Raw genomic sequence first — 528 nt, 5'->3', positions numbered from 1 at the left:
TTAGCATAAAATGTTGTGCATAGACATAAACTCACATTGTAGTGTTATCGTTTGAAGAAATGATAATTTGACTTGCAATTTAAATTTGAATTTGACTTGAGTTTTAATCAAGGGGCAATTTAGCTTAGTAAGCATGGTGACATGGCATAATTAGCATGGGATCATTGTAGCTTAACTATCAAGGTGTCACATTTAAGCATCGTGCTATCCAAGCCCAAGAGTGATTGCATATAACTAAAGATCCTGATACCCAAAAGATACTATGTACATCGGGCATGGTTGAGCTTTTGTGGGCAACCAAACATGCCCAAGCCCCAAGAAAATCACGGCAACACAATGTATAGTATACAAGGTGTTAGCGTTTGCTACACTGGTTGGTATTGTATCTAAGGGCATCTCCAACGCCGAACCTCAAACTATCTGCATACGTCCGAACCGTAAGATGCGGACCACGAAAGCCATCCAACATGGTCCTACATCGGTCCACATGGTGGTCCGGACGTGTTTCCTCCTGCAAACAGGAGGCAA

The sequence above is a fragment of the Triticum dicoccoides genome, chromosome 7B, assembly GCF_002162155.2.
Source record: "Triticum dicoccoides isolate Atlit2015 ecotype Zavitan chromosome 7B, WEW_v2.0, whole genome shotgun sequence".
Taxonomy (NCBI): Eukaryota; Viridiplantae; Streptophyta; class Magnoliopsida; order Poales; family Poaceae; genus Triticum; species Triticum dicoccoides.
Note: the sequence above shows the minus strand (reverse complement) of the source record.